Source organism: Filicampus tigris, chromosome 16, assembly GCF_054856515.1.
Source record: "Filicampus tigris isolate MCC_2025a chromosome 16, RoL_Ftig_1.0, whole genome shotgun sequence".
NCBI classification, from domain to species: Eukaryota; Metazoa; Chordata; class Actinopteri; order Syngnathiformes; family Syngnathidae; genus Filicampus; species Filicampus tigris.
In genome coordinates, this window is record NC_141232.1 from 16,982,508 (window position 1) to 16,992,500 (window position 9,993).

Consider the following 9,993-nt stretch of genomic DNA (forward strand, 5'->3'; position numbering starts at 1 on the left):
TTTCCAGAGGTGGAAATGTACGGATGGATGGCCATTTTCTGCTAGGATAAGTTCCTTAAAAGAACCAAGAGAAGCAAATGGTACTGGAGATGACTGCAGTTGGTAAGGGGCACAGTATAACATGGTAAATTCTTCACCTCCTACTGAACACTAATGGTGAGGAGCTGCTCCAAAAAAATTGACCATGGCAGGGACAATCAGAAGAAACCAGGCCAAGATAATACACTTGTATGAAGACATCTATCTTGGATTATTGTGAACATGACAAGTGCAATTTTGGGCCGATTTCCGTTTTCATGCAATTAAAATATCCACAGCTATTTTTGACCACGAACAGGTATTACTTTTTGTGACAAAATACACATGTTAAATCGTTTTAAAGAAAATGTTCTTGATGACTTTGACCCAAAGTACCCTGTAATGTGTCATCTGATTATGTATTATCCAAAACATATTGGGAAATTATGTTTTCAAATGTAAACATAGAAGTTCAAAACTAATAATAATCACAAAAACTCAAATTAATAAAAATTTAAAAAAAAAAAAAAAAATCTAACTCAAGAAAAGTAGCAATAATATGTATAAATTCAGGGGATAAATTAAACTGTGATTCTTCGTGGAATACCGGTAGTCATTTCTGAATGGGTACATAAAATTGTTAAACACAAAATAAACACAACATGGTCAAATAGTTTATTAATATTACAATTTCAATCTTTTCACTGTATTACAGTATTAAACTGTAAACAAATAAATAATTCGCTTGGTCAACTTTTCCTTTGGCTTTTGCAGATTTGAAAATAATGACATTCTATTTTCACAAAGCTAGAAAAGTATATCGGCGTTACTGATTTTTGTATTTCTATTTGTTTATGTATGTTCTGTAAATGGATGTGTTTGTAATTTTACGAGTACCTGTTGTCTATACTACAGTAAGATTCCCTAACAAATACATTATGCTTTTCACTGCTATTTAATGTTATTTTGCTTGTGTTGAAACTGTCACTCAAGCAAACAGGAATATCCATTTAGACTTCCCCACCTCTCCCAGGGGTCACATCAAAAGTCTGACTTGAGTGGAAGGAAGGTCATTTCCTTGCATAATTCTCCTTCCACTAAGGCATCAATATTTTTCATACTGTATGAGAAACTCCCTGTGGTATAAACATTAGAGGAACTGACAATTTAATGAGTCCCTGATAGTGTAGTGGTACACACGCCTGAGTTGTGTGCGGGCAGCGTGGGATCGATTCCCGCTCAGTGACAGTGTCTATGTGTGCCCTGCGACTGGCTGGCGACCAGTTCGGGGTGTGGTCTGCCTTCGCCCATTGACGGCTGGGATAGGCTCCAGCAACTCCCCGCGACCCTATATAGGATAAGCGGTTTGGAAGATGACATGACATGACATGACAATTTAATGATTTGTTTCAAATTCTAGTATGCTCAATGACATACATATGGAATTAACCATGCAAGCAATATGAGGGTTTTTTTTCTGAAGTGCGCCAAAAGAAATTGGCATCCACTAATCTCCTGCACTCTTTACATGCATACCTAAACATATTTCAGTGTGACACAGTTGAGCTAAATAATTGTTTTTTGCATTTTTTTTAATCCATCAGTTGCAATGTATTAAGGCCTAAATGAGAAGGAGGACCAAAGAGCAGACACAGAGCAACAAATATTTATTCAAGACAATGAGTAGTGTGCCATAAGTGTTGCACAGGATTCCCATGGAGTCTTAAAAACTCTTAAAAGCATTGAATTTATGAAGTTAATACCTTAAAAACGCTTGAATTTTAATATCTGGGTCTTAAATTTGATGCGTTTGTAACTTCTCAGTGGAGAGGCCATAAGAAGAAGTTGGCAGAACTAACTGCCCTTGACCGCTATTCACTGTTTGGAATGTAATCACTGAAGAACTGATTAATTTTAACATTTAGAAAGAAAAGTTTGAGTTGTCAAGAGTCCTGTGGCGTCCCACTACTGCAGAGCTAGTTGCTAGCTTGCTAACGTGAGTTCAACCTTCTGTAGACATCACCCACCTATTTACTATTTAAATAATGTATGAATATGTAAATAAATAAATAAATACATATAAATATTAACAATAAAAAGGGCTAAACTTGTGACTGGGATTAAAGTGTCTTTTTGCAATCCACCCATCCGCATCCATCCATCCATCCATCTATCTGACTGTCTATCAGTCAATTTATAGATATATACAGTATGAATGTATTAATTTCAATGAGAATCAAGTATACACAGATTTTCCAAATTTCTGAGCTGGTCGCGTCCCTATAGCGGGGGTCCACTGTATACAAAGATATATTGTAGTCATATTTATTTTGTCTTCATTAGCATATTTGGCATCAGAGGGAACGTGAGATCGCCAGGCGGATCGGTGCAGCATCTCCTGTGATGCGGACCCTGTATGGGTCTGTTGCGGTGAAGAAGAAGCTGAGCCGAAAGGCGAAGCCCTCAATTTACCGGTCAATCTACATTCCTACCCTCACCTATGGTCACGAGCTATGGGTCATGACCGAAAGAAGAAGATCCCGGATACAATAGTACAACCCAGATACAACCCAGTACACGCTAAAGAGGTCATACCTCTCCCAGTTGGCCTGGGAACGCCTGGGGATCCCTCTGGAAGAGCTGGAAGATGCAGCTGGGGACAGGGAAGTCTGGGTTTCCCTGTTGAAGCTTCTGCCTCCGCGACCCGACCTCGGATAAGCGGCAGATAATGGATGGATGGATGGATGAATGGCATTGGAGGAAAGCAATTAAAGTAATCAAAAGCAGTCAAGTTACATTACTTTAATATTGTGTTACTTGAATTACATTACTAACTACCGGTACATTTTTTTAACAGGTAACTAGAAACTCTAACAGAATACATTTTAGAAGTAGCCCTCCCAAATTTTGCTTATATAACAATGTGGCCATGTATCGATAAGAGTTTACATTGATAGTGTCTTTTAATTCTGCTTGAATTTTCTCTCTTCATTTTATTCATTTATTGTTGAGCTTATTTTTCAAAAGAATCTGTATTGCCCATATTTCTAGCATAGAATAAATAACTAGCGAATGTAAAAAAAAATGTTAAAAATGCGACCCATGTTAAAATAAAAACAACTTCAGTGTAAGTCACGTTTCCTTGGACAATTGTCTATGGCAGGGGTGTCAAAGTCAAATTGACGGAGGGCCAAATAAACAATTTTGCTGCAAGCCGAGGGCCGGACTGTTAGATTGTTAATTTAAATTTTTTTAAATGTCCAGATTGGATCGGGTCCTTCGCGCCTGCTGATGATGTCACGTTTTCTATTTCTGTAATCTATTTCTTTGCCTCTATGTTTGGCACCCCCCGGCTGTTGAGTTTTTATGTTCGGAGTTACTAAATAAAAAATAAAATAAAGTACATTACTGCTACTTTTACGAGGCAGCTCGTACGTTACTTCCGCTTATGACCCGGGAAGAAGCCGCTGCTCGTCTTGTGAAAAAATATCAGCGGAACGTTTGCGTTTCTCCTGCCGAACTGGAAACAATTTTCTTGTTGATTCGGGCTGCAAGATTGTATGAACTGTGCACAATGTAAAGTAAAACGGAGAGGATCATATGATTGGTATGATGTCTCCAGCTGACTCTATTTTAGAATGGCAAGGTATGGATGTGGGTGCTCCTGTCAGAGAACACAGGCTCGTATTCCACTTGACACGTCTATTTATTGTGTTCTGCAACAACACAGACAAAGAATAACCTAGCAACATCATCCAATGCGCATCCATTAGTTAACAATATGCCTAAACATTACAATTCACTGTATTAAGCAATTAAACAGCCAAACAATACATCCAATTAGGGGTGGGCGATCTGGCAAAAATATCAGATCAAGACTTTTTAAAAATAAAATCACGATCATGATTTTATCACGATTCTTTTTTTACATCGTTTTTTTTAATACAAATTTGCACATTTCTGACCATTTTCCTGTTCAACAAAATAAAACATATTTGAAATGTGTATGAAATTCTAAAAGAAAAAAAACAAACATCTTAAGTCAGCTAAGCTTTCTGAACAGGTTTTAATTTGAATAGTGACAATTTTTATCAAGATGTGCGGTGAATGGAAACAAAAGGTAACATAATGTTAACATGCAAACACAGCTCGTAACGCAGGTGTAGTACTTTGAAGAGTCTTTTAAAGCCCTCGTTTTCCACTGTTTTAATGTGAATCATGTCTTCAGCAAGGTAATAAGTCACTGCCTCAGTTACTTCTTTAGACTGCTAGCTTGTTTTTTTCATATGGAGTGCTCTTGTTAAATGGCTGTGTTACCGTGGGTTGGTTTAGCTTGGAGCTAGCGGCTGCCTCCGGCTCCCAATGGTCTGATCTCCGTTTGCTTTGGCTGTCGGCGTTGTCGTCCGAAGTGAAACTCTGCAAACTTTGCAAACAACTGGTTTGAACTTTCCCCTCCGAGGAAAAGCCAAACAAATCGACACTGTGGATGTGGAGTTTCTTTTCGGGACCAACTCTGCTTCGTGGTGACTTTTCGCTATAGCTCCCCGCTGTATACAAACAAACAGGGAGGTGGGGAGTGTCACGTACAGTGCACTGTGCGTGCTGTGATTGGTTGGTCGGGTATACGCGTCAGCGACTTTGCGCCGCCATCGAGCTAAACTGTATGGAATGTGCCATCTAGACGATCAAACTATCTTCCGGCTTTATGAGATTGTGAACATGTTGAATCGCTTAACGGTCTAATATCATTATATCGCCCACCCCTACTAGCTTTCTAACATATAATATTTCTTAATAAAGCGTGTTTTACTCGAATAACTTTTCACCACAATCCGATTCTGAAAGCCACGAAACAGTGACATGAAGTCTTCCAAAGGACGATCCTCGCAAAAGTAGCGGGAATGTTCGTTATTTTATTTTATATTTAGCAAACACAACAGCCATGGGGTGGCAAACATAGATGGAAAGAAATATATTACAGAAATAGTGTAACGAATTGGGATATTTGTGTTGTGGTCGAATTTGTGTTTTTCCGGGTTGTGTTGTTTCCCAGGTTAGTGAATGCATCGCGCGGCTCGCTGGATGTAGCGGATGAAAGCGAGAGGAGCGTAGGAGGAGAGCAGTTGCACTTTTTTGACTTGGTCGTACTGTATTGACGTCAGCTGCGGCCCACAGTAGCCGGTTGGACTAATAAAAACGTGATAATTAAACTACGTCTGTGTTCTTGGAAGACGCTTCAATATATTTTAAAGCGTGACATCATCAGCAGGCGCAAAGGACCCGATCACATCTGCTACCCACACCGGCTTGCTGCGGTCTGGATCTAGAAACCTTCTCGCGGGCCACATCCGGCCAGAGGGCCTTAACTTTGACATAAGTGGTCATAAGTGGTGTGTCTGCGCTGTGGTGGTATTGCTCGAGTCGCCTCCTCAGTATGCTGCATTGTATATTTTTCTTTGGCAGTAGTGCTACTCTCTGTATTTTAGCACTCTAAACATTAACCTTATTGTTTATGTGCAATTATTGATCTTATTTATATACTGTTTCTTTACTTGTTGCTCTATGTGCCTTGAATTGTCCTCCGGGAACAAATTAAGTTTTTTTTTAATTGAATTGAATTCTTACATCCTGCACACATTGAAGTAAAGCACTCAAGCATGTAAAGTGACTGACAGGAAAAACAACGAATTGGAATTTATTTATTTTGTTTTATTTTTAATTATTATTATTCTGACAGGCCCTTGAATATTGTAGGTCCCTGGGCTTAAGCCCAGGTAAGCCCATTGGTAAACGTGGCCCTGGTTGCTGGCGTTTGTAGTAAGCTTAATGTTAGTTGGCGATATAAGGAGTCACACTGTCCGTTAAAAAAAAAAGAATACTTGGAGTGCAGTACTTGTGTAGGTTTAACGTTGTTTTCAGTCATTGTACCTTTGTGTGCCTATTGCATGCTATCACACACAAACGCACAGTTGGTAGAGTGATGTGCTGTCACTCATGAGGTATCGGGTTCGAGCCCATTAATAATTTTCAGTTTTAAACTCATACTTATTTAGGGTTATTCATAAGCATTGTACTCACAATGTTATGTTGCTTACTTATTCCATTTTCTGCACTACACGCCTACTGCTAAATCTGCAGTCCTGATACTAATTGTCATTTTGTCACTGTTTTAGCTTGCTGCATAAACATACAGCTTACTGCTTGATGACGCCATAGAACAAATCAAGCACTAAGAAGCTCTGAAATATGTGCAACCCAATTGGCTGGAAAGCCTCAAAAATTCATTAAGCTTCATTTCACCATCTTGGGACATTATTTGGAGTTAATTTTCACAGCAATATATTACATTAAGGCTTAAGTAATGAACATAGTAATTTAGTTACTTTTGAATGAAGTCATTTGTAACTATAACACATTACTATGTTTCAGTAACTAGCACAACACTGCTGATGACATACACATCGGAGCATTGCTTCCAAGTACTGGCAGGGCCTCTCAGTCTGACCATTGTTATATGATAACCTGAAGAAAGGCTAGCTGTCGCACCAAATGACTTGCAGAAAGCCTTCCACTTTCTGAACACAAACTGAGGTCCTCTGTCATGAGCTATGTCAGAACGGATGCCGTGAATCCAGAAAATGTATTTGAAGAATGTTCAGGTCTGTCAGGAGGACGGAAACTTAGGAAGAACAATGAAATGGCCAATCTTGTAAAACGGTCCACCACATCTCCAAATTAGAATGTGACAACAGGAGCCCAGTAACAAAGTCCAAAGCGACTATATATATATATATAATTTTTTGTTTTGTTTTGTTTTGTTTTTTATATATATACAGGGAGTCCGTTCCAATCCTAAACTGGCGATGTAGCCTGAATTTCGGCATATGTCGGATTTCACCGCCAAAATCGAAATTTACGTCAAAATACTTTGTATAAAAAAATGAAAATACATTAAAAACAAAAAATACTTCACATTATGTACAGTTCATACAATCTTGCAGCCTGAGTCAACCTGAAAATTGTTTCCAGTTTGGCAGGAGAAACGCAAACGGAAGTCACGTACGAGCTGCCTCACAAAAGTAGCAGTAATAAGATAAGATAAGAATGCCTTTATTGATCCCACAGTGGGGAAATTTTCATTGTTACAGCAGCAAAGATATAGGTCACACAGGGACGGCGGCATAGTGTAGCCATTAATGTATAACATTGACGGCAAACATCAAACCTATGTAAATATAAGCAGAAACACATACACATGTATATACACACCAACATACATCTACATAAAAAATATGAGGAACACTCATTTTGGCCTGTACATAGTACAGAGGAAAAATACTCTAAGTAAGTGACAGTGCTGCAGTGCTGTAGTGAAATGTAAGGAACAGCATTGGATAAAAATAAAACTAGACTAACAGTAGTGGGGAATGTTGAGTATTGCACGGTATTACAGTAGTGGGGAATATTGGGTATTGCACGATATGAGCTCAGGTGCAGGACTGCACAATTGCACTAATGTCCGCCAGTTTGTAGAGACTACACAATGTTCTTGTTAAAGAGTCTGACAGCAGCAGGCAAGAAGGAACGGCGGAAGCTCTCCTTTGCACAGCGAGGATGTAACAGTCTGTCACTGAAGGTGCTGTGGAGTGCTGTTAGGGTGCCCTGGAGGGGGTGGTCCGGGTTGCCCAGCATTGATGACAGCTTGGCCAACATCCTCTTGTCCCCCACCGAGTCCACAGAGTCCAGGGAGCAGCCCAGGACAGAGCCCTCCTGACCAGGTTGTCCAGCCGCTTCTTGTCCCGGGCCGAGACGCCGCCTGCCCAGGTGACCACTCCCTGGAAGATGACCGATGCAACCACCGAGTCATAAAAGTTCCTGAGGAGTCTGCTCTGACTCTTCCTATTCCTATAGAGGGCGTCTGTGTTGTCGCACCAGTCCAGTTTATTGTTCAGGTGAACACCCAGGTACTTGTAAGTTGAGACTCTCTCAACATCTGTTCCCCGGATATTCACTGGTGAAGGTGAAGAGTGCTGGCGCCTACCGAAATCCACCACCATTTCTTTGGATTTCCCCGCATTGATCAGGAGGCAGTTCTGCTGGCACCAGTTCACAAAACCCTGAGTGACTTCTCTGTACTCCCGATCATCTCCGCCTGTGAGGCCGACAATCGCAGAGTCGTCAGAGAACTTCTGCAGGTGACAGGTAGGGGTGTTGTAGTTGAAGTCCGAGGTGTAGAGGGTGAACAGGAAGGGAGCCAAGACAGTAGTGGGGCCCCCGTGCTACAGAGGAGCACGTCAGACACACAGTCCTGTGTCCTCACATACTGTGGCCGGTTTGTGAGGTAGTCCTGGATCCATGTGGTGAGGTGGTGGCCCACCCCCGCCCACTTCAGCTTGTCTCCCAGTAGGATGGGCTGGATGGTGTTGAAAGCACTGGAGAAATCAAAGAACATGATCGTCACAGTGCTCCCCGCCTTCTCCAGGTGGGAGAGTGAAGTGTGGAGGAGGTAGATGATGGCATCATCCACACTGATGCGGCTGATATGCGAACTGGAGTGGGTCCATTGAGGAGCTCACCAGGGGGCGCAGGTGGACATGGACCAGTCTCTCCAGGGTCTTCATCAGGTGAGACATCAGCGCCACTGGTCTGAAGCTGTTGAGCTCGTTCGGGTGAGGGGTCTTTGGCACCGGGACCAGGCAGGATGTTTTCCATAGCTGGGGGACCCTGCCCAGTTTCAGGCTCAGGTTGAACATGTGCTGGACAATTCCACACAGCTGGTCTGCGCAGGATTTGAGGAGCTGGGGGCTGATGCCATCTGGACCCGCTGCCTTCCTTGCCTTCATCTTCTTCAGCTGGTTCCTCACCTGAGATGTTGTGAAGGCCAAGGCTGGGCAGGAGGGAGTGGTGGCTATCTGGTGTAGCTGGGAGCTGGAGACTGTGGAGAAAAGGGGGCAGGGGGTGACACGCCCAGCAGGAGGAGTCGGTGGAGGCTGCAGCAGGAGAGACTGAGTGGGGGCAGGCATCTGATCGAAGTATGTGCCGTAAACACGGAAATGCAAGTAGGCGGCGTTTAGAGATCTATCCACACTGGAGACTGGATAAAAAGTTACCAGTTTTGGGCTCCTAAACGCCACCTCCATGTGGACGGAGTCCGAAAACAATTAATAACTTGGGCGGATACAGTGAAACGCGTTTCCCGTGTGGACGGGGCTAAAAACAAACCAAAACCAAAATCAACAAATGAAATTTGTCCTTACAGTAAATCAAAAACACACTTTTTAATTGCAGTTTAACCACATTATTAATTTACAATGGAACTAACTTTATTTTGGCTCAACTGGATGTTAAATTGATTTAAATAATTTGATATAAGTTACCCATCACGGCCATAAAATCAAAAAGTACAGCAGTATTAGCTGGTATCACCGCATTAACAGTACACTAAACTCCATATCCTGCAAAATTGTGAGAATTGATTCAAGCATTTTTCATGAATCCAGAATAAATATTTTGATGCCGATCTATGAGTAAAGTAATTGAAATGTTGCTTTTGTCTGCCATTGTCTTTCTTCTGCATACAGCGAGACAGCAAGCAAGGGCCAGATGTAGAAAAAGAGATCGGCCACCATTCAGAGATTAAATCATAACACCACCAGCAAATAAAAACAGAAAGAAAGGAAGAAAAGAATGGAAGGAAAGACAAATGACAAACAGCAAGGGATTGGGAGAAAGGCGAGAACAGAGATGAGCTCATCTGTGTCCTCATCTCATTTTCAATCTCAACCCAATTAATTGGTTTGAATTAATCTCACAGTAGGCCTGCACATGCACACATAACCACACACCCAAAGACACTTTAGACCTTAACATCAACACAAATGCTTGCCCTCACACATGCACATGTACACACTATCACCATTGGAAACACAAAGACACCCATGTGAACGAGCAGGCACACACACAAACCCTGCTGTG